The 24,715-nt window shown below is 36.6% G+C and overlaps 2 protein-coding genes and 1 long non-coding RNA gene across 7 annotated transcripts in view; 2 read left to right on the plus strand and 1 right to left on the minus strand.

Annotated features, from left to right (window-relative positions):
- The window catches only part of slco1d1 (solute carrier organic anion transporter family, member 1D1), a 790,174-nt gene that overhangs the window by 388,717 nt on the left and 376,742 nt on the right, over positions 1-24,715 (minus strand). The gene's annotated exons all lie outside the window — the stretch shown is intronic.
- The window catches only part of si:cabz01066312.1, a 109,540-nt gene that overhangs the window by 6,357 nt on the left and 78,468 nt on the right, over positions 1-24,715 (plus strand). The gene's annotated exons all lie outside the window — the stretch shown is intronic.
- LOC141381952 (uncharacterized) lies at positions 2,215-5,389 on the plus strand. The gene is made up of 3 exons (XR_015484528.1): positions 2,215-2,244; positions 2,534-2,941; positions 3,621-5,389. It is a non-coding gene; the product is annotated as an uncharacterized LOC141381952 (long non-coding RNA).

Raw genomic sequence — 24,715 nt, forward strand, 5'->3', positions numbered from 1 at the left:
TTGGGCAACAGTTTTCTTTATACGCAACGTTAAACTCAATTAAAATGCTGATTAAATGCATAATTAGTATGTTACACGCCCAGACAGAAAGGTACAATAGCTGTAATAGGGACTGTTTAAACGGTAATGTACCTACACTGTAATGATGCTGGCTTCCACACAATGGACTGGTCAACATTTTAAAAACAGTTGGCGTGGATGGGTACGTAGGCAGTTAAGTAAGTTGCTAAGGTGTTGCTAGGGTGTTCTGAGTGGTTGCTTAGAAGTTGCTTTGGTGTTCAAAGTAGTTGCTAAGGTGTTGCTAGAGTTTTTTAGGTGGTTGTTAAGGTGTTGCCAGGTGGTTGCTGGGGGTGTTTTGAGTGGTTGCTAAGATGTTGCTAGGTGGTAGCTAGGGTATTTTAGGTGGTCGCTAGGCAGTTGCTAAGGTGTTCTGAATGGTTTTTAAGGTGCTGCTAGGCTGTTGCTAAGGTGCTCTAGGTCGTTGCTAAGGTATTGCTAGATGGTTGCTAGGCTATTTTGGGTGGTTGCTAAGATGTTGCTAGCCAGTTACTTGGGTGTTCTGAGTGATTGCTAGGTGGTTGCTTAGCAGTTGCTTTGGTGTTCTAAGTGGTTGCTAATGTGTTGCTAGAGTTTTCTAAGTGGTTGCTAAGGTGTTGCCAGGTGGTTGCTGGGGGTGTTTTGAGTGGTTGCTAAAATGTTGCTAGGTGGTAGCTAGGGTATTTTAGGTGGTCGCTAGGCAGTTGCTAAGGTGTTCTGAATGGTTTTTAAGGTGCTGCTAGGCTGTTGCTAAGGTGCTCTAGGTCGTTGCTAAGGTATTGCTAGATGGTTGCTAGGCAATTTTGGGTGGTTGCTAAGATGTTGCTAGCCAGCTACTTAGGTGTTCTGAGTGGTTGCTAGGTGGTTGCTTAGCAGTTGCTTTGGTGTTCTACGTGGTTGCTAAAGTGTTGCCAGGTGGTTGCTGGGGGTGTTCTGAGTGGTTGCTAAGATGTTGCTAGGCGGTAGCTAGGGTATTCTAGGTGGTTGCTTGGCAGTTGCTAAGGTGTTCTGAATGGTTGTTAAGGTGCTGCTAGGCTGTTGCTAAGGTGCTCTAGGTTGTTGCTAAGGTATTGCTAGATGGTTGCTAGGGTATTTTGGGTGGTTGCTAAGATTTTGCTAGCCAGCTACTTGGGTGTTCTGAGTGGTTGCTAGGTGGTTGCTTAGCAGTTGCTTTGGTGTTCAAAGTGGTTGCTAAGGTGTTGCTAGAGTTTTTTAGGTGGTTGCTAAGGTGTTGCCAGGTGGTTGCTGGGGGTGTTTTGAGTGGTTGCTAAGATGTTGCTAGGTGGTAGCTAGGGTATTTTAGGTGGCCGCTAGGCAGTTGCTAAGGTGTTCTGAATGGTTTTTAAGGTGCTGCTAGGCTGTTGCTAAGGTGCTCTAGGTCGTTGCTAAGGTATTGCTAGATGGTTGCTAGGCTATTTTGGGTGGTTGCTAAGATGTTGCTAGCCAGTTACTTGGGTGTTCTGAGTGGTTGCTAGGTGGTTGCTGTTGCCAGGTGGTTGCTGGGGGTGTTCTGAGTGGCTGCTAAGATGTTGTTCGGCGGTAGCTAGGGTATTCTAGCTGGTTGCTAGGCTGTTGCTAAGGTGTTCTGAATGGTTGCTAAGGTGTTCCTAGGCTGTTGCTAAGGTGCTCTTGGTCGTTGCTTAGTTATTGCTTGATGGTTGCTAGGGTATTTTGGGTGGTTGCTAAGGCGTTGCTGGGTGGTTGCTAAGGTGTTCTGAGTGGTTGCTAGGCAGTTGCTAAGGTGTTCTGAATGGTTGCTAAGGTGTTGCTAGACTGTTGCTAAGGTGCTCTAGGTACTTGCTAAGGAATTGCTAGGTGGTTGCTTGGGTGTTCTGAGTGATTGCTAATGTGTTGCTAGGTGGTTGCTAAGGTGCTACTTGGCGGTTGCTAGGATGTTCTAGTTGGTTGCTACAGCATTGCTAGGTGGTTGCTGAGGTGTTCTGAGTGGTTGCTAGGCAATTGCTAAGGCAATGTTAGATTTTTCTAAATGGTTACTAAGGCATTGCCAGGGTGTTCTAGGTGGTTGATAAGGCGTTTTGAGTGGTTGCTATGTGGTTGCTAAGGCGTTGCTAGGGTGTACTGAGTGGTTGCTAAGGTGTTAGGAGGGTATTAGGGTGTTGCAGGTGGTTGCTAGGATGGTTCAAGTGGTTGCTAAGGCGTTGTTGGTTGTTAAGGTGCTGCTAGACGGTTGCTAGGGTGTTCTAGGTGGTTGCTAAGGTGTTGCTAGCTAGTTGCTAAGGTGTTCTGAGTGGTTGCTATGTGGTTGCTAAGTCGTTGCTAAGGTGTTCTAAATGGTTACTAAGGCATTGCTAGGTGGTTGCTAGGGTGTTTTAGAGGGTTGCTAAGGAATTGCTAGGTGGTTGCTAAGGTGTTCTAGGTGATTGTTAAGGCATTGCTAGGTAGTTGCTAAGGTGTTCTGAGTGATTGTTTGGCAGTTGCAAAGGCATTGCTGGGGTGTTCTAGGTGGTTGCTAATGCGTTGCTAGGGGGTTGCTAAGGAATTAGATCTTAGTTAAAATCTCCCAGCCCTACTTTAAAGACACTTATTAGTACCTAAAGTGTTCAAACATGTACCTTTGGAAAGGGTACTGCCTTAATTAGAGCTTTTATATAACTTGTGTGGGATGAGTTGAAGGAAGATATTAAAATAGACTGTGAGATACAGCAAGGTCCAATACGTTTTACATTATATGTGCTCATTAAAAACATGGCAATACACATCTTTAAATGTTCTCACTACCTGTTAATGTGTAGGAATGATCAAAACTAACAGATTTTACAGCTGATATTTAAGAAAAATGAGTGATTAATAATTTACTATTACCAAATTTAGAAAAACAACAGCGGTCTTGCTTATTGGACTAAAGTAATATATGAAGCACAAACCTAGAATACTGCCTGTCAGTGTCATTCTGTGTTCACACCAGACGCGGAACGCGCGGATAAGTCGCGCTATTCGTGCGTAAATTAAAAAAAAACCTGCGTGAACATATTTGAATTTACTCGCTTCATTCGCACGTCAAATTCTTGTGATGGGCAGGGCTTCTGTCTGCCTGGTGACTCTAGCTTTATAGCTAAATGGCTAACATGGATTTTATTAAGAAAATAACAGTTTTATGAAGGCTGAAAAACAGCGTCGATACGTTTAGGGTCGTGTCTGAGTCCACTACATTCTTTCAGAGGTGCATCCAGCTCTGTGAGCTCATAAACTCCTCCAGAAACTGAACCTGGATGACGGAGGCTTTCAGCGGTGCCTCTGACTGAGCCAGGCCTAGTTTGATGACTTGTTGTCGGTGTCTGCTGGAGGATTTCCCCCTGGACGTCATCAACAGGTGATTCGTCACAATCACGCTTCTACAAGAGCAAGCTTCTGATTGGTTAACGCGGCGTGAATGTCCGCTGAAGATCAGATTTTTGGACTCAAGAGATTTGCCCGAAGCGCACGTTAAGCGCGTAAAACGCTCAATTTTCGCACCGCGCCATTCACGCATATTGCGCCGTATGATGTCTATTCGCGCGTTTGCATTAACTTAACATTTAAATCACTTGCGCTTGACGTGCGTTACGCGTCTGGTGTGAACGCAGCATAACATAATATATGCCTCTGATTAGCCATTAGATGTTTATTATTTATGATTAGTGTGTGCAACAATGCAATACAATGATAAATAAATACACTTGCCTGCCACTTTATTAGGTAGTACCGAGCTGTACCCCCTTTTGCCTTCAGAACTGCCCTAATCCTTCATGCCATAGATTTATTGAAATATTCCTCAGAGATGTTGCTCCATATTAACATGATAGCATCACGCAGCTGCACATCCATGATGCCAATCTCCCGTTCCACCACATCCCAAAGCTGCTCTATTGGATTGAGCTCTGGTGACTGTGGAGGCCATTTGAGTACAGTGAACTCATCGTCATGTTCAAGTAACCAGTCTGAGATGATTCCTGTATGACATGACGTGTTATCCTGCTGGAAGTAGCCATCAGGAGATGAAGACACTGTGCTCATAAAGGGATGGACATGGTCAGCAGCAATACTCGGGTAGGCTGTGGCGTTGACATGCGATCGGATGATTAGAAATTTGCTTTAGCGAGCAGTTGGACAGGTGTACCTAATAAAGTGGCCGGTGAGTGTATGCCTCTAAATATCATTCATGTGGAAAGTAACGAAACTCGTCGCCCTGTCATTTTCCCTAGAAGTTGCGGTCAAACGCAACTCGTATATCTCCTGTCTCATACTGCAAGTGAGGTGAGGCCTTGAGAAGTTGCTTGTCCTGACGCAAGCCGTAGATTATCGCAGTCGCTGCCCACAGGTATCAGAGTGTTTGTTCAGTCTTGTACTTCACCTCAGAGTCGCTCTGAGGAACGTCTTCAGACCGCGGGCTTTCTCGCTCCTCTGGGAATGGCGTCAGTGTTGTGGAGCCAGCATCATGAAGACAGCAGCAGGCTTTATTCGCCTGATCTGGCCCTTCAATCCGCAACATGTAATGGAGGGCGATCTGTCATCCTGCTTTGTTTGGGAGGTCATAGTCATGGTGACTGTTTAATTAGCATGAGCTCAGTATGTGTTGTTTAGTTAGTGTCGTCCAGAAGCCGTGTGTTTTTACTGGCGAGATTAGTACGCTCTTTCAGTGATTTTTAGTTCATCCTGGCTGTTGTTGGTGTGCTAGTCTCTACCTGCTGGCACACATCATTTATCTTGTGCTCAGGGCCTCTGTTGTTCTCCTAATTTGAGTTTGAATGGGTTCGCGATGCTCCAACGCTGCTTTGTGGGAACATCTTTAAGCAGAGGGAGCAGGCGTGTGTTGACTTTTGAGCTGACAAATTATGTAGAGCCTTTAAAGGATTATGTCAGTGTTTAAAGGTGTGCAGGTTGCTTAAATAACAAAGATATTCCTATTTTCTTTAATGACATACGTGTTGAAGTCAGAATTATTAACCGTCTGTTTATTTTTTCTTCAATTTCTGTTTAATGAGAGCACATTTCTAATCATAATAGTTTTAATAACTCATCTCTAATAACTGATTTATTTTCTCTTTGCCATGATGACAGTAAATAATATTAGACTAGATATTCTTCAAGACACTTCTATACAGCTTAAAGTGACATTTAAAGGCTTCACTAGGTTAAGGTTAGGGTAATTAGGCAAGTTATTGTATAACGATGGTCTGTTCTGTAGACTATCGGAAGCAAATATAGCTTAAAGGGGCTAATAATATTGACCTTAAAATGGTGTTTAAAAAATTAAAAACTGCTTTTATCCTAGCCGAAATAAAACAAATAAGACTTTCTCCAGAAGAAAAAATATTATCAGACATACTGTGAACATTTCATTTGGGAAATATTTAAAAAAAGACAAAATTCTGACCTTGACTGTACATACGTTTTTTTAATGCTACCATTTCAGTATCACAACTATTTAAAAAACTAAGTAGGATAAGTTTTGGAAAAGTAACGTTTTTGCAAAGAAAGGAATAAATCAAAGAAAATTTTGTAAAAAATGACACTAAAGTTTAAAAAATAAATGAATAAATCTGATTAAAGCCAGAAATTAAAGCTGGTTAGTAGAGCTGTGAACCTACACTAGTCTCACGGTTCGGTTCGGTTATGATTATCATGCCATTGATTCGGTTCAATTCGGTGCATCACGGTGCATTTCATACACAATTTTATATTTTCTTCACAGCAGCAGTAGGGCTGTGCAATTAATCGAAAATCCGATTTCGATTTCGATTATGGCTTCTAACGATTATGAAAAACCCTTAATCGAGATAAACGATTATTGCATCATTTACCAAAAGCGCGAAAGACCGCGTGCTTATAGCCCCTTTCACACATACAGACCTTTCCGGAAAATTGCCGGCAATTTTCCGGAAAGGTCTGTATGTGTGAGCAGGCCCTTTTTGAAAATACCGGTAAATTCGTTCTGGCTATTTTCCGGAAAGAGAAGTTGTAACATTACCGGTAATTTGCCGGAATGCTGCGCTGTGTGAACGCAGAAGGAAGATTCCCGTAATAAGCGCGTGCACGTCTAGAACGTGCTGACGTGAGACGTCTGCTTTAGCCAATCACAACAGTCAGACGCATTTACGTCCGCGCGGTTTGTGAGAATAAAAGCCTTTGAATATTTTTCCAGACACATTTAGCTGCTAGAAGTTAGTCAGATCACGTTTATATGTTCTTCTTAATGCCAACTGTGTAAATAATCATCGATGAGATGCTTATGATAAGCCGTTGTTTGTTTACCTTCAAGCTTTGCGTGTGCCTGTGAAACAGCCTGTGAGCGCCTGCACACGCACATATTATGAACATCTCGACATGCGAAAGTGATCCTGCGAAAGTTGTTCACAATATTGATCATCCACAGAGTTTGTAATTTAGTCAAATGTTTACAAATACAAGCGCAGCCGTTAAAGCTCATCTGTGGTGAATGATGTCAGAATTTACCGGTATTTTGGAATGGATGTGTGAATGCTCTTTTCCGGAAAACTTCCGTAACGTCCTCGCCTGTGTGAACAGCGCTTTTTTCAATATACCGGTAAAGTCGTTCCGGAAATTTTCCAGAAATTTACCGGTATCACTGTGTGAAAGGGGCTTATGTGTGTGTGCAACGCACACACACATAAGCACGCGGTCAGCATTCGCTCTCATTCGCACACTGAGACGAGCAGAGGAGCGCAGACATCTAAAGTCATTAACGTGAGCGCTTTAATGGTCAAATAGGTGTCAAAACGCGGTGATAAGTGATTATTCATATTAACCCTCATTTGCGTAAGAAACAAACGAGTTGAGAATCAAAAGACGTGAAAGAGAAACCATTAAAGTGACAGTGCGAAATGCTGCCGCCTGTTTTAGCATTAATCAAACGACGAGAACATCCATTACTGCTCCAGACTGAAGGATTTTTGTAGCTAAATTGTTTTTCTTAGAGTGAAGATGCTTAAATCACAGTTTGTTTCATATTTTTATTCTATTGTAAAATATATATATATATACATACAGTTGAAGTCAGAATTATTAGCCCTCCAGAATATTAGCAACCCTTTTCCTCCAATTTCTGTTTAATGGAAAGAAGTTTTTTTTTTTAACTTATTTCTGAACATATTAGTTTTAATATCTCATTTCTAATTACTGATTAGTTTTATCTTTGCTATGATGACAGTACATAACATTTTACTAGATGTTTTTTTAAAATACAAGCATTCAGATTAAAGTGCAATTCAAAGGCTTAATTAGGGTAATGAGGCAAGTCATTGTATAACAGTAGTTTCTGCAGACAATCAAAAAACATATTGCTTAAGGGGGCTAAAAATATCGACCTTAAAATGGGTTTCAAAATAATTAAATCTGCTTTTATTCTAGCTAAAATAAACCAAATAAGACTTTCTCCAGAAGAACAAATATTAGAGGAAATACTTTTAAAATTCCTTGCTCTGTTAAACATAATTTAAAAAAGCAAAATTCTCAGGAGCGCTAATAATTTTGACTTCAACTGATAACAATTATGACCAAAATAATCGTGATTATGATTTTTTCCCAAATCGAGCAGCCCTAAGCAGCAGTTATTAAAATGTATGAATATATTTGTATATTATTTGTAATACAATTTTGTCATTTAAAACAAACAGTCAGATATATAAACTGTACCTTTAAACAACACGAGCATTTAGCAAATAATATAAACAAATATAAACATCCAGCTCTCTTTCTGATCCTTGTCTAGTTCTCTTACACCCCTTTGATTGGTCACACCCTCAACAAAAACAGTTGCGATTGGCTCTTGCGCGCTGCGCTCTTCACAGATGAGTGATACTGATAAGCGGCAGGCGGCAGCGGCGATCACAGCTGATGCATGATAGACATGGTTGAGAAAACTCTGCAGACGCGCGCTCGTTTTTGTATCCAGAAGTAACAGCCGAGAGGAGAAGAAAAGCCACGCCAGCAGGTCAAACGGGCCACTGTGTGTGTGCGCAAGAGAGAGAAATAGAGTACTTTCACTCTCTCGCTCTCAGTGAAATAGGGGCTTTTGCTGTTAATGTCAGTGCAAGACTGATCCAGCAAACACACACAGTGAAATTGTGCACAGTTTATGAGTTTTAAGTAGTTCGAGCGTTCTAAATACTCGCGCTCACCTCCCTCGCGACAGAGCGCACATGAGGTAAATGACGTCAGTAATAACCGGTTATGATTATTACTGAACCGATACCGAATTGTCCGCGTCTGCATCGCGGTGCACAGAAGAAACGATTAATTTTGACACCCCTACCGGTTAGTGTTAATAAAGTATGTAGATAAAAATATAAAATGTCCTATTACCTTTAACAATCGTTAGCAAATCGTACGAATATTTTATCTAAAGCATCTTGCGTGCGAGGATGAAAGAAGCAGTTCAGTATCGTCAGAGAGTAGCGGTATGTATTTACATGGGTCGGTCATGAGCATAGAGTGTAAACTATATGGACGTATTAGTCGTGACGTCACCCATAGGTAGGCCCACACGGAATCTGCGCGCGCAGAATTCCGCAGATTTTTAGAACATCATTAATTCTGTTGATTTACTCGAGTAAAGGTGTAAATCTGAATTTATTCAGTTTTTATTCAGTAATTTATTACTTTTTATTTCATATATTAAGGTTTTAGTTATGATACTCGCTGCATACTCCCAAAATAATTCCGCAGAAATCCACAGATTTTTATCAAAATTCTCCGCAGAAATAGCAAAAAATGTCCGCAGATTCCGTCTGGTCCTGCCCATAGGCTTACTCACATGGGAAACAGAGGCCACGTGAATGGTTTGTGAGCACAATGAAGTGCACACAGCACCCCATATCATCTGAAAATTGTCGAAAATAAGTCCAAAAGTTCCACTGATCGTGTAAAGCCGCATAAAACAACACAAAATATGATGTATAGTTCAGCAGCTAATCAGCCGGAATCAGCTGAGGTGATGGCGACCAGCAAGACCTGGCTGTCACTCAAGTAGCCACGCCCTTAATTATGCAGACTTTATATAGCCTAATATAAAGAAAGCAGATGAGTTCTAAACAAAATTCACCCCCTCGCAGTAGTCATATTAGCTGTATGAACCAAAATCGTTCTTTGTAGCAGGCTGTAAACAGCTTTTTTTCTGCTGTAAAGTGGACCAGTTCTGACAGTGGTCTCAATTGAAATTTGCTCCATATGGAGGCAGGACTATGGGAATTTCAATGGATTGCAGTTTCAGTTGTTCCGTATTGCAGAGCTGGAGGTTGCCGCTTGGTCATGAGCAGCTCTCCAGTAAGAGTACATTGAACACCGGCGGTCACAGCATTAATATTTAAGCCCTCGGCCTTAACAACAAGCTGCTTGTCTAATTGCCTGGATTGCGGTGTTGAATTGAGCTTTATGGTGCACATGACTGTTACGGCTTATTTGTATGTTATCACTTATTTTGGCCTCATATTACGTTCGGTTTGACTGCAGTGTGGCAAGCGTTGCGTAACGGATCAAAATTCTTAGACTGTCTTGCACTTTCTACTTTGGTTAAAATGTCACCATGGTCATGAGATGGAAAGCCCGGTTAGCTGCTTGCTGAGCAAGCTCATGAGTGTGTGAGTGAACACTGAAGCAGTAACTGTATGTGGAAATGCACCCAAAGATATTGAAAATGAAATGCTGGTTGTGAAATACACATTCGTGTGTAGTTAAATACACTCAGTGTGAGGGAAAGTTACTTTTAAAATTAAAATATTACAATCTAGAGTCACTTTTGAAAGGTGTGTTGGTTACTTTTTAAGGAAAGGGATGTGTTGTGCTATTTCTGCATTTGTTTGTAATATCGCTGGGATTAAGATGATATTTTGCAGGCTACATTTATGCTATAACTAGATGAAAAAGTTAATGTTATTTAGGGCGATGCAGTGGCAGAGTGGGTAGTGCTGTCGCCTCACAGCAAGAAAGTCGCTGGTTCGAGCCTCGGCTGGGTCAGTTGGAGTTTCTGTGTGGAGTTTGCATGTTCTCAATGTGTTGAAGTGGGATGTCGACCCCAGATTAATAAACGGACTAAGCCGAAAAGAAAATCAATGAGATATTATTATTTAAATTAAAAAAACAAAAAATAATAATAATAATAATAACAATAATAATAATAATAATAATAATAATAATAATAATAATAATCATAACAATAATAATAATAACAATAATAATAATAATAATAATTTTAAAGACAATACATTATTATTATTATTATTATTATTATTATTATTATTGTTGTTGTTGTTGTTGTTGTTGTTGTTGTTATTATTATTATTGTTATTATTATTATTGTTATTATTATGATTATTATGATGATTATTATTATTATTATTATTATTTTTATTATTATTATTATTATTATTATTATTAATTAGAAACAACAACAATAATATTAGTTATAATAATAAGTTTAATGACAACACATTGTTATTATTATTATTAGTAGTATTATTATTAGTAGTGGTATTAAATAACAATAATAACAACAACAACAACAATAATACTATATTGTCCTTGTTGTTGGTATTATTATTATTATCACTACTATTAGTATTAAATAATAACAATAATATTAACAACAACAACAATAATAATAATTTATTGTAATTATTATTATTATTTTTATTATTATTATTCATTTAATTATTTGTTATTACTTATTTTTAAAAGTAAGTTTGTCCAACACTGTAAGTTTTAAATAAATAGATTAAAAGTTGTTATTAATATTAATAATAATTGTGATAAATAAAATCTTATAATAATAATAATAATAATAATAATAATAATAAATAATAAACAAAATATAATATAATAAAACAAGTAAAATATCTGAAAATATTGTTTCAAATGTTATTTAATGTACATTTAAAAATGTTATTTATTCCTGTGAATAAGTGTGTCAAAAACAATCCTGTAATCATAATCATGCTGAGTTGCTTCACTCAGTAATTATTCAATTATTGATGCTGAATTATGAACTCTAACTGTACTGTATCTTATTATAAATATATTTAGAACTGTTATTAATACCTCTCACCTATGCTGAAAACTATCATGATGCTTAATATATTGCATTTATGAAATCGTTTATTTATTAATTAATGTTTGTATTTATTTGTGTGCTTTATTTTATTTATTTTATTTTTATTTATTTTTTTATTTTTATTTATTTTTTTACTTGTTTCTTTTATTCTTGTTTATGTAAAGCACTTTGAATTGCCATTGTGTATGAAATGTGCTATATAAATAAACTTGCCTTGCCTTGCCTTGCCTTGCCTTGTGCTCGTTTGTTTGCTTGCCTGCTTTATTATTTGTTTGTTTGTTTGTTTGTTTGTTTGTTAATTTGTTTGCTTTTGAATGGTAGTGGCAGTTTCCTCACAAAAAAACAACAAAATCTATCTTTTTTACTTTTATTTTTGCTTGTATTACAGCACCTGAAAGTTTTCTTTTTCAGTCCTCAAACTCAAACATTTACTGAAAATATATTACATGAATTAAATGTGGACAAATATTTAAAAACTTCAGGAAACCAACCCAAAGCAACTTTATTTATAAAGAGCCCCCCAGAAACAATGGTTAGACCAGATCAAATCAAGGACTTCACCTTTTGTTGCAACAAAAAATGTATTGTCCTAGTCCTGCTCATGAATATGCATGCTGTATGAGCCCCATCTGTCATGTGAAGAGTTGACTGAACAGACTCACGTGTGACGCAGGATTGGTGTTTGTGTACACAGAGCCCACAGCATTAGTGCAGATGCATTAGTGTTTACTCGGGCAAGGCAGGCATCTGTTTGTGCACATTTGAAAAGCCACATCCAAGCTATTCGGAGAAGCCAGAGACATGTAATTCTCCAGTCACTTTTTGATGATCCCTTTGTTTCCTACATGTTGTATGTTTTTTTATACACATAAAATGTGCATTTATTTAGGCATGACTTCATGTAGAAATTCTGTTTATTTGTATATATTTTTTTGCTTTAGAAATGGCGTTTATGCTGATGAAGCTCTGACATATAAATGTTTAGGTTTTACGATAAAAATCAAAATGTAAAATTTAATTTTATTTATTTGTTTGTTTGTTTGTTTCATTAAAAAACGGTGAAATCTCATTGAAGTGTAGCAGAATGCCAGCATTTGACTTTTATTCATCAATATAGTTTAATAAGCTTATCTTAATTAAAGTAGTGTAATCTAAAAGTAAAACAAAAAGTAGTTTGATTAAGTTACCTTAATCTAATTTAATTTAATTTTAGTGTTGTTATTATTGTTATTATTATTTTATTATTTTATAATTATAATAATAATAATAACTATTATTGTTATTATTATTATTATTATTATTATTTTAATATTTTTTATAATTATACTTTTATTATTATTATTTTAATATTTTTATAATTATTATTTTATTGTTATTATTTTATTATATTTTATATTATTATTAGTATTTTATTATTATTTTATAATTTTATAATAATAATAATTATTATTATTATTAGTATTGTTATTATTATTATTATTATTATTATTATTATTTAAATATTTTTATAATTATTATTTTATTGTTATAATTTTATTATTTTTATATTATTATTATTATTATTATTTTATTATATTTTATTATTATTGTTATTATTGTTTCTATTGTTATTATTATTATTATTATTTTATAATTGTATAATTATTATTTTATTCTCATTGTTATTATTATTATTAATATTTTATAATTTTATAATAATAATAATTATTATTATTATTATTATTATTGTTATTATTATTTTATTGTTCTAGAATTATTTGATAATAATAATAATAATAATAATAATAATAATAATTATTATTATTATTATTATTATTTTATTTTTATTATTATTGTTGTTGTTATGTTATTATTTTGTATCTTTTTTATAATAATAATAATAATAATTATTATTATTATTGTTTTTGTTGTTATTTTTTTATTATTATTATTTTATTATTATTATTATTATTATTATTATTATTATTATTATTATTATTATTATTATTATTATTATCATTCAGAATATTGCACACACTACCAATAAATATCTGAAAACAACTCCCTTTCCCCCCCCTAATTTCCAATTGTTGATGTTTTGATGATGAGCTTATGGAAAAAGGCATGGGTGGATGTTTCGAGTCCTTGTTTTCATCTCTCCTGCTCCAAACATTCATGCGTGAGCCCTTCCTGTTCATAACCTCACATGTGCAGAGAGACCTGGACATTTCCTGGACGAGCAAGCCAACCTCATTTGCTCTTCTTCCAATGATAGAGAACAGCCGACGCTGCAGGAATACTCCCCCGTTTCCAAAACCCACCAGAGACGCGCACATCCTGACAGGATGTGTTAAAAAGGTGCCACTCATAAACGGTTCAAACTCGATGTGAGGTTTCTGTTGCAGTGCAGTATGCGCAGATTATTTACACAGAGGAAAAATAAATAAATAAACATGTTGACTAATTCTGCGCTTTCTAAATGGCAATTACAATTGCATTTGATGTTATTAGGCCCAAAAAATAAAACAATTTAAGATTTATATTTATGTAAGCCTGCATATTTGTTATCTATTTATTTTATTATTATTATTTTATTATTATTTTGTTATATATTTTGTTACCTGTATCCATATCGACCAACATTAGAAATATAAAGGGCTGTATTTTAATAATCTAAGCTCAAAGCTCATGGCGCAAAATCATTAAGGACATGTCCGAATTCACTTTTGCTATTTAAGGACGGAAACATGTGCTCTGTGTCCCAGCATTTATTCTCTTAATGAGTTCTGAGTGTGTTTTCAGCATCACCTGCATGAAACCAATCTGAGTCTTATCTCTCATTCCCTTTAAGAGTCAGTTGTGTGGCGCATTTGCTATAGACATGGCGGACTCTTCGCTTCACTAGCGAGAAAACAGTTAAACAGAGCATCTGCAGCGCGAGGATAAAGAACGAGCCTCCTCCATTCAGCCTCTTTACTTTACTCCTTTACTTTGGTGGGAAAACGGTGGAAACTCGCTCCACTGAACACATCCATCAGCCCACATATTTACTTTAAGCGCAAAGATTTGTGTCCAAACTATTTCTAAATTTAGTTCTCATCTCCAGCAAAGAAATAAATGAACAATAATAATGAAGTGTGGACAGAAAATAGTAAATGTGTATATGAACCCTGAACACAAAATAATTAGGTTGTTCCAAATACAACTAATTTTAAATAAGTAGTTTGAACAAGTGTATTTTGAGTGTTTACCCTTTATTAAACAAGACATGAAATCCTCAATCAGACAGACATATCAAAAAACGTATCTCGGCAGTAAAAAAACAGTGCGTCAGCTCACGTGTGATCTCGCGACCGTGAATACATCATTACATGAAGACCGAAATTACGTTTTGGATGAATCATACCTTATAAATACAGTGTGTGCCACTTTTAACGCCATTTGAAGGTGTCAATGTTTTCTTCTCTCCTGACCTTGACAATATAATTGGCTGAATCATAGAAAAAGCTGCATTAGGATCGTGTGTAGGGTCGAATCGAGATAGTGGTCTTTTTCCGATGAATCGTGCAGCCCTAGCGCCATGGCACATTTGCTATTTACATGGCGGACTCTGTATGAGTAAAAACTGAACACTTTACTAGCGAGAAAACAGTTAAACAGAGCATCTGCAGCGCGAGGATAAAGAACGAGCCTCCTCCATTCAGCCTCTTTACTTTACTCCTTTACTATGGTGGGAAAACGGTGGAAACTCGCTCCACTGAACACATCCATCAGCCCACATATTAACTTTAAGCGCAAAGATTTGTGTCCAAACTATTTCTAAATTCAGTTCTCATCTCCGGCAAAGGGATAAATGAACAATAATAATGAAGTGTGGACAGAAAATAGTAAAAGTGTGTGTGAACCCTTAACACAAAATAATTAGGTTGTTCCAAATACAACTCATTTTGAATAAGTAGTTTGAACAAGTGTATTTTGAGTGTTTACCCTTTATTCAACAAAACATAAAATTCTCAATCAGACAGACATATCAAAAAACGTATCTCGGCAGTAAAAAAACAGTGCGTCAGCTCACGTGTGATCTCGCGACCGTGAATACATCATTACATGAAGACCGAAATTACGTTTTGGATGAATCATACCTTATAAATACAGTGTGTGCCACTTTTAACGCCATTTGAAGGCGTCAATATTTTCTTCTCTCCTGACCTTGACAATATAATTGGCTGAATCATAGAAAAGCTGCATTAGGATCGTGTGTAGGGTCAAATCGAGATCGTGATCTTTTTCCGATGAATCGTGCAGCCCTAGCGCCATGGCACATTTGCTATTGACATGGCGGACTCTATATGAGTAAAAACTGAACGCCTCACTAGCGAGAAAACAGTTAAACAGAGCATCTGCAGCGCGAGGATAAAGAACAAGCCTCCTCCATTCAGCCTCTTCACTTTACTCCTTTACTTTGGTGGGAAAATGGTGGAAACTCGCTCCACTGACCACATCCATCAGCCCACATATTTATTTTAAGCGCAAAGATTTGTGTCTAAACTATTTCTAAATTCAGTTCTAATCTCCAGCAAAGGAATAAATGAACAATAATAAGGAAGTGTGGACAGAAAATAGTAAAAGTGTGTATGAACCCTGAACACAAAATAATTTTAAATAAGTAGTTTGAACAAGTGTATTTTGAGTGTTCACCCTTTATGCAACAAAACATGAAATCCTCAATCAGACAGACATATCAAAAAACGTATCTCGGCAGTAAACAAACAGTGCGTCAGCTCACGTGTGATCTCGCAACCGTGAATACATCATTACATGAAGACAGAAATTACGTTTTGGGTGAATTATACTTTAGAAATACAGTGTGTGCCACTTTTGACGCCATTTCAAGGCGTCAATGTTGCTGTGAAGACTTTTTTTGCAGCCGCCTTTTCTTCTCTCCTGACCTTGAAAATATAATTGGCTGAATCGTAGAAAAAGCTGCATTAGGGTCGAATCGAGATCGTGATCTTTTTCCGATTAATCGTGCAGCCCTAGCGCCATGACACATTTGCTATTGACATTGCAGACTCTGTAAGAGTAAAAACTGACCGCTTCACTAGCAAGAAAACAGTTAAACAGAGCATCTGCAGCGCGAGGATAAAGAACGAGCCTCCTCCATTCAGCCTCTTTACTTTAAACCTTTACTTTGGTGGGGAAACGGTGGAAACTCGCTCCACTGAACACATCCATCAGCCCACATATTAACTTTAAGCGCAAAGATTTGTGTCTAAACTATTTCTAAATTCAGTTCTCATCTCCAGCAAAGAAATAAATGAACAATAATAATGAAGTGTGGACAGAAAATAGTAAATGTGTGTATGAACCCTGAACACAAAATAATTAGGTTGTTCCAAATACAACTAATTTTAAATAAGCAGTTTGAACAAGTGTATTTTGAGTGTTTACCCTTTATTAAACAAGACATGAAATCCTCAATCAGACAGACATATCAAAAAACGTATCTCGGCAGTAAACAAACAGTGCGTCAGCTCACGTGTGATCTCGCGACCGTGAATACATCATTACATGAAGAGCGAAATTACGTTTTGGATGAATCATACCTTATAAATACAGTGTGTGCCACTTTTAACGCCATTTGAAGGTGTCAATGTTTTCTTCTCTCCTGACCTTGACAATATAATTGGCTGAATCATAGAAAAAGCTGCATTAGGGTCGTGTGTAGGGTCGAATCGAGATCGTGATCTTTTTCCGATGAATCGTGCAGCCCTAGCGCCATGGCACATTTGCTATTGACATGGCGGACTCTGTAAGAGTAAAAACTGAACGCTTCACTAACGAAAAAACAGTTAAACAGAGCATCTGCAGCGCGAGGATAAAGAACGAGCCTCCTCCATTCAGCCTCTTCACTTTACTCCTTTACTTTGGTGGGAAAACGGTGGAAACTCGCTCCACTGAACACATCCATCAGCCCACATATTAACTTTAAGCGCAAAGATTTGTGTCTAAACTATTTCTAAATTCAGTTCTAATCTCCAGCAAAGGAATAAATTAACAATAATAATGAAGTGTAGATAGAAAATAGTAAAAGTGTGTATGAACCCTGAACACAAAATAATTAGGTTGTTCCAAATACAACTCATTTTGAATAAGTAGTTTGAACAAGTGTATTTTGAGTGTTTACCCTTTATTAAACAAGACATGAAATCCTCAATCAGACAGACATATCAAAAAACGTATCTCGGCAGTAAACAAACAGTGCGTCAGCTGACGTGTGATCTCGCGACCGTGAATACATCATTACATGAAGACAGAAATTACGTTTTGGATGAATTATACCTTATAAATAAAGTGTGTGCCACTTTTAACGCCATTTGAAGGTGTCAATGTTTTCTTCTCTCCTGACCTTGACAATATAATTGGCTGAATCATAGAAAAAGCTGCATTAGGATCGTGTGTAGGGTCGAATCGAGATCGTGATCTTTTTCCGATGAATCGTGCAGCCCTAGCGCCATGGCACATTTGCTGTTGACATGGCGGACTCTGTAAGAGTAAAAACTGAACACTTTACTAGCGAGAAAACAGTTAAACAGAGCATCTGCAGCGCGAGGATAAAGAACGAGCCTCCTCCATTCAGCCTCTTTACTTTACTCCTTTACTTTGGTGGGGAAACGGTGGAAACTCGCTTCACTGAACACATCCATCAGCCCACATATTAACTTTAAGTGCAAAGATTTGTGTCTAAACTATTTCCAAATTCAGTTCTAATCTCCAGCAAAGGAATAAATGAACAATAATAATGAAGTGTGGACAGAAAATAGTAAATGTGTGTATGAACCCTAAACACAAAATAATTAGGTTGTTCCAAATACAACTAATTTTAAATAAGTAGTTTGAACAAGTGTATTTTGAGTGTTTACCCTTTATTAAACAAGACATGAAATCCTCAATCAGACAGACATATCAAAAAAACGTATCTCGGCAGTAAACAAACAGTGCGTCAGCTCACGTGTGATCTCGCGACCGTGAATACATCATTACATGAAGACCGAAATTACATTTTGGATGAATTATACCTTATAAATACAGTGTGTGCCACTTTTAACGCCATTTGAAGGCGTCAATGTTGCTGTGAAGACTTTTTTTGCAGCCGCCTTTTCTTCTCTCCTGACCTTGAAAATATAATTGGCTGAATCGTAAAAAAAGCTGCATTAGGGTCGAATCGAGATTGTGATCTTTTTCAGATGAATCGTGCAGCCCTAGCGCCATGGCACATTTGCTATTGACATGGCGGACTCTGTAAGAGTAAAAACTGAACGCTTCACTAGCGAGAAAACAGTTAAACAGAGCATCTGCAGCGCGAGGATAAAGAACGAGCCTCCTCCATTCAGCCTCTTTACTCCTTTACTTTGGTGGGGAAACGGTGCAAACTCGCTCCACTGAACACATCCATCAGCCCACATATTAACTTTAAGCGCAAAGATTTGTGTCTAAACTATTTCTAAATTCAGTTCTCATCTCCAGCAAAGGAATAAATGAACAATAATAAGGAAGTGTGGACAGAAAATAGTAAAAGTGTGTATGAACCCTGAACACAAAATAATTAGGTTGTTCCAAATACAACTCATTTTAAATAAGCAGTTTGGACAAGTGTATTTTGAGTGTTTACCCTTTATTAAACAAGACATGAAATCCTCAATCAGACAGACATATCAAAAAACGTATCTCGGCAGTAAACGAACAGTGCGTCAGCTCACGTGTGATCTCGCGACCGTGAATACATCATTACATGAAGACAGAAATTACATTTTGGATGAATCATACCTTATAAATACAGTGTGTGCCACTTTTAACGCCATTTGAAGGTGTCAATGTTTTCTTCTCTCCTGACCTTGACAATATAATTGGCTGAATCGTAGAAAAAGCTGCATTAGGATTGTGTGTTGGGTCGAATCGAGATCGTGATCTTTTTCCGATTAATCGTGCAGCCCTAGCGACATGGTGCATTTGCTATTGACATGGCGGACTCTGTAAGAGTAAGAACTGAACGCTTCACTAGCGAGAAAACAGTTAAACAGAGCATCTGCAGCGCGAGGATAAAGAACGAGCCTCCTCCATTCAGCCTCTTTACTTTACTCCTTTACTATGGTGGGAAAACGGTGGAAACTCGCTCCACTGAACACATCCATCAGCCCACATATTTACTTTAAGCGCAAAGATTTGGGTCTAAACTATTTCTAAATTCAGTTCTAATCTCCAGCAAAGGAATAAATGAACAATAATAAGGAAGTGTGGACAGAAAATAGTAAAAGTGTGTATGAACCCTGAACACAAAATAATTTTAAATAAGCAGTTTGAACAAGTGTATTTTGAGTGTTTACCCTTTATTAAACAAGACATGAAATCCTCAATCAGACAGAAACTCAAAACTAATCAGGCTTTTAATCAGGGCAATGCAGCACAGATAATGCGAATCGTTCTGTTGACTGTTCAAGGATGGCAAACAGAGAAGGGGGCGGGGAAATCCCTTTTCTGTTTCCTATCCACTCCACAGAGCCACTCATTTACTACTGGGAATGCGATTTCACAACCTGAGGTGACCTGTTAGTGAATATGAACTGTCTGGATTTACAGAAGAGGACTGCTGAGTAATGATCAGTAATCATGTTTCCCCAATAATGGCTGAACACGCTCATGCGCAGCACATTCGAGAACTCTGAGGACATTTAGTCTCTTTCAGATTATTTTTTAAAAACAAACAAACACGGTGGCTCATTGGTTAGCACTGTGGCCTCACAGAAAGAAGGTCACTGGTTCGAGGCCAGTTGGCATTTCTGTGTGGAGTTTGCATGTTCTCCCCCACAGTCTAAACACATGCGCTATAGGGGAATCCATGAATTAAATTGTCCGTAGTGTATGAGTGTGTGTGTGCGCGTGAGAACGAGAGTGTATGGGTGTTTCCCAGTACTGGGTTGCAGCTGCAAAGGCATCCGCTGTGTAAAACATATGCCATATGTTTGTTTTAGTCAAAACATATGGCATATTTTTTACACAGCGGATGCCTTTGCAGCTGCAACCCAATATTGGGAAACACCCATACACACTCACACACACACTCATACACTACGGCCAATTTAATTCATGGATTCCCCTATAGCGCGTTTGTTTAGACTGTGGGGGAGCACCATGAGCAAACCCACACCAACACAGGGAGAACATGCAAACTCCAATAGTTGGCAGTTCATTCCACTGTGGCGACCCCACTAGTTGCAATAGTTCCATGCACTACAAATGCAAAGGTTAAGGGTGTAAGATTCACGTAGTGGCACACTTTCGACTATCAGCAAGCCTGAACAACTTTTCTAGTTACGCCACAAATGGATCTGTTCAAATATGCAAATACTGCTATGAATATTCATCCACGGCTCGCCCAATAGAGACTTTATTAACTCTCGCAACCAGACTGAATTAATACTTTAATACTTTGACTTCTGCAAAACAAAAACAAAACCCATAAATCATCCCAGTCAGATTGGTGTTGTCAGTTTAACCAGTCGCAATTATTTGTGTATTATACCTCACGTGTGTTTGTTTGTGTGTGTGTGTGACTAAAACAAGTTTATCAAGACCTTACAGGCGGGAATGATGAATGATGCATGTTATTATCCTAATTACTATAATGACAACAACTGTCACGAAGCTCCATTATCATTTTCTTTAATCTGGGTGTTGTAGAGTCGATGTTGCAAACATTATTACACATTTCTATTAAAGTGTCAGGAGAATTCAAACTGATCTGGTTTACTTGCGGTATCCCAATTCAATATAGTGTGTGATGAGCATGTCATTGGTTATAAATACTGTATAGCTGAATATATATATGTATATATATATATATATATATATATATATATATATATATATATCTTCTAAATTTTTGCCACTGTATTCTTGTTTGACCTATTTTGACTGCTTTGTCGTCATAAATTGTGAAAATAACCCATCAAAGGTTTTAAGAAAACTTTCATTATTGACTGACAATTTTTTTTTTATTTTACAAGTAGCCTGACTTTTATTTTAAGTCTTGAACCGTATTCTTGAGAGAAAAAACTGACCAATAAAAAGGTCCGAAGCACCAAAAGCAGCTATTACGCCCCAAGTCTAGGGGAAACAAAAAGGGCATGATAAACGAAGAAAAAACAAATGTGTTGGGGTGGTGGATTTCCCAAACTAAACAAAACTTAAAGCAAAAGATTCCCTTCGGTCGACAACTAAACTCACGCACTCAGTTGAGAGTATATATATGAATATTTTTATTATAGAAAAATGGGGTTAATATAAATGAGCATTTCGTCAGGGTGACCACAGGCCAAAATAACAAACAAAAGAATCTATAAAATAAATCCACTAAATTACCTATTACTATTTAAAGAAAAATACAGGAAGCGTACCTTACTCCCTAACATAAACAAAGTCCAAAGTAATCAAATAAATAGGCAGGCCACCCCTACATGCTCAAACTCCCAAAAATATTTAAAGATATGATGGTCATTAATACAAAGTTGGTTGTCGTTGTTCGTCGGCTGAAGAGGTGAGGGAAACCCAGGAGCTCCACTCCAAACACCGAACGCTCAGAAATGAGCTCTTCGAACCCTGCCGGAAGCTCCTTTTTATATGTGCTTTTGCGACCAGCAGCCAATCAGAATAGGGAATCACGCCGGTATGGGAGCCTATGAAACAACAGAAAAACAACAAGGAGGCGGGACAAAAGAAAAAGACAAAGTACAATCCGCAATAATAAATAAATACATAAACTCCGGTCGTAACAGCAGCCTATTAGAGTAAATTTTAATACTAAGGCTGTGTATAAAAATCCAAAATCCAAAAAAAAGCTCTCAGGGACAGCTTAAATAATGTGTCTGTGCTCTTTGTGTAAGGGATTTATCAGAATAAACATTAAAATCAGTCCAAGGCACTCACAAAATATGGAGAAAATAGTAAAAAGCCTTCATTGATATGGCTGTTCCTTAAAACTGCAGCTACATCAGGTTACCCTGATGAAGTCGGGTGTTATCAAAATGCGCAGTTTTAAGAAACAGCCATGTCAGGAAAGGTTTTTAAATCTTTGTTCCACGTTTTTCCAGTGCCTTAGACTGACTTTTGCTGTTTATACTAACTAGGCTGTTGTTAGATGAATTTCCAAGAAAGGCTAGAAGAAAATCGTGAAGCTCTTTTTTTTTATATTTGTTTATTATAAATCAATAGGAACATTTTTTTGTACGTCAAAAATGGAGAATGCAACAAGCTAGATAGTATAAGTGGCCTAAAATGCCACTTATTGGAGTATTTATACATCATATTTCAATAGAAAATGAGGTGAATAACTGCAAAAAAAAGTCTACATTTTGTGAAAAATAAGAATCAACCCTTTTACCAGGCTGGCTATATATATATATATATATATATATATACCAAACATTCGGATTATGCAATGATCTACTAGATAGAGGTTTCTTATCTCACTGTTTTAAAATTGTCAAAGATATTGCCATCCGTTTGCACAGATGTGTTTACAAAAAAGTCTTTCCATACATTTTGCGCCCTCTGAAATAAAGGTACAGACACTGTCACTGGTACGGTACACTTTTTGTAACTAAAAGGATCCACATTGGTACCCTAAAGGTACATATTAGTACCTAAATCTCCCATTATGAAGCCTTTGGGTACATTAATTTACAGTTTGAAAAGGAACCACACCAGTGGCAAAACAAACCACTGTTGTCCAATGACTAATAGTTAACCTTATGAACTAGACTTTAAGCTGAATACTAGTCTCTTAAAAAAAAATTGAGTATAATATTATGTGCTGGGTGAAGCAGTGGCGCAGGTGCTGTCGCCTCACAGCAAGAAGGTCGCTGGGTCGCTGTAAATAGTGTAGTAAAAACTGCTTCACAATTACTCTAAATTACATTTAATTTAGTTTTGTTTAATTGTATTTAATATAAATATTAAAATATTAGAGTTAAATAAATTCTAAATATTCGTATTTTAAATATTATTTAAATATTACAATTATTATCATTTTTATTTACTTATATGAATTTATGCAATAATTTATTTATTATTGTTTGCCCTGATATGAAATAAATAAAACATTATTAATATTTTTTTTATTAACAATTTAATATCAGGGCAAACAATAACAAAAAAAAAAATAATAATGATAACAATAATAATAATAATAATAAATTTTATATTTAAATAACATTTAAATTTGTTTAGAGTAGTACTTTTTAAAAATATTTATAATAATATTAATTATAAAATAAATTAAACTAAATTAAATTCCCAGAGATGGGTTGCAGCTGGAAGGGCATCCGCTGCATAAAACGTGCTGGATAAGTTGGCGGTTCATTCCGTTGTGGCGACCCCGGATTAATAAAGAGACTAAGCCTAAATTAAATTAAATTAATTTTAATTTAGGCTTAGTCTCTTTATTAATGCGGGGTCGCCACAACGGAATGAACTGCCAAATTTAATTTAATTTAATTTAATTAAATCAAATTTTTTGGAGACCCACATTATCCAAGACAACCTGAAAAAAGCAATGCTCTTCTTTTTGGGGAGTTTTTTATTTATTTATTTATTTATTTATTATTATTATTTTTTACAAGATTAAACCTCAAAACACAGTGTTTCTGGAATAAAAGTACTCAGTCTTAAAGTTATCCCACAGACAATGTAAACATGTGTTTGCTGTCATTTTGGTTTTAGATCTAGGCACTTAATCATTATGAGCAAATAAAGATGTGTCAGCATTCTCGTATCATGGCGTCTGCGCTCATCTCAAAAACAAGCAATCAATCAGCTGCTAATGAGACTAGGAAACAAACTGTACCCATAAACACCACTCTAACAAGGCTCATCAATTTCCCAGATAGGATACATCAGCACATCTCCATCTGCTGTATCAGAATTACATTATATTTTACCGTGTTTATGGTAATTGAAAGCAACGTTTTAGAGCTCAAGTGACCCCTAGCAGACTGACTGAACCCATGCAGCTCTGGGTAATGACTATATAGCTGTTAGACCTGTATAGCCAAGTGGAGCTTTTCTCTGGGAAAGTCGAGGCCGAGGAGAGTTCTGCGTCACTGTAATCGCAGTAATGAGGACTATGGCTTGAGGTTAACGCGTTCAGTCAGAAGCTCAGCTTTATTTTATGCCTCATGAACATCGTTTAACCCCCCCCAGACTTGGTATTAGATGATAGAACTGATTTAGTTTGGGATTTTCCAAAATTAATTTCACAAAAGATCAATAAGACATCGGGTCTCATTCTTTGACAGTGCGTTAAATATGCATACGGATGTTTTCATGAATGAATTATGACTCATCCAATCTTTCGCAGGCTTATAAATATGTTTATTATACTGATTATAGGTTATTTACAGTGTAAATGAAAAGTAACCAGATATCAACAGTGTGTACGGGTAATAGTGCATGTCAGAAAACGAACATTACACCAACAGTATGTGTGTTGATGGTAGTGTGATGGTCCGGGGCTGTTTTGCTGATTAATAAAATTAATATGTAAAAATAAATAAATGAATTGAAATAAATTGAATTAAT

The sequence above is a fragment of the Danio rerio genome, chromosome 4 (genome assembly GCF_052040795.2).
Source record: "Danio rerio strain M-AB ecotype USA chromosome 4, GRCz13ab, whole genome shotgun sequence".
In the NCBI taxonomy this organism is placed as follows: Eukaryota; Metazoa; Chordata; class Actinopteri; order Cypriniformes; family Danionidae; genus Danio; species Danio rerio.